Consider the following 364-nt stretch of genomic DNA (forward strand, 5'->3'; position numbering starts at 1 on the left):
GCCGCAGCAGCAAACTGCTGCTGCAGCAGCATATCATCTACAGACACGGGAACAGTAGGAGCGGTGGCAGCAGTAGCAGCAGCAGCAGCAGCAGCAGACCTATCAGGAACTATAGCAGCAGCAGGTGTTGTTGCTGCTGCAGCAACAGCAGCAACAGCAGCAGGTATACGAGTAGCAGCAGTTGAAGCATCAGCAGCAACAGCAGTAGCAACATCATCAACAACAGCAGCGGAGCAGCAGCAACATCAGCAGCAGCAGCAACATCAGCAGCAGTAGCAGCAACAGCAGCAGCAACAGCAGCAGCAGCAGCAGCAACATCAGCAGCAGCAGCAGCAGCAGCAGCAGCAGCAGCAGCAGCAGCAGC

The 364-nt window shown here is 56.6% G+C and overlaps 1 protein-coding gene across 1 annotated transcript in view; it reads right to left on the reverse strand.

Annotated features, from left to right (window-relative positions):
• Positions 1 to 364, reverse strand: part of EMH_0004490 (uncharacterized protein) — a gene marked incomplete at both ends in the record, with an annotated part of 10650 nt that overhangs the window by 4604 nt on the left and 5682 nt on the right.

This window comes from Eimeria mitis, genomic scaffold, assembly GCF_000499745.2.
Source record: "Eimeria mitis Houghton genomic scaffold, Emh_scaff230, whole genome shotgun sequence".
NCBI classification, from domain to species: Eukaryota; Apicomplexa; class Conoidasida; order Eucoccidiorida; family Eimeriidae; genus Eimeria; species Eimeria mitis.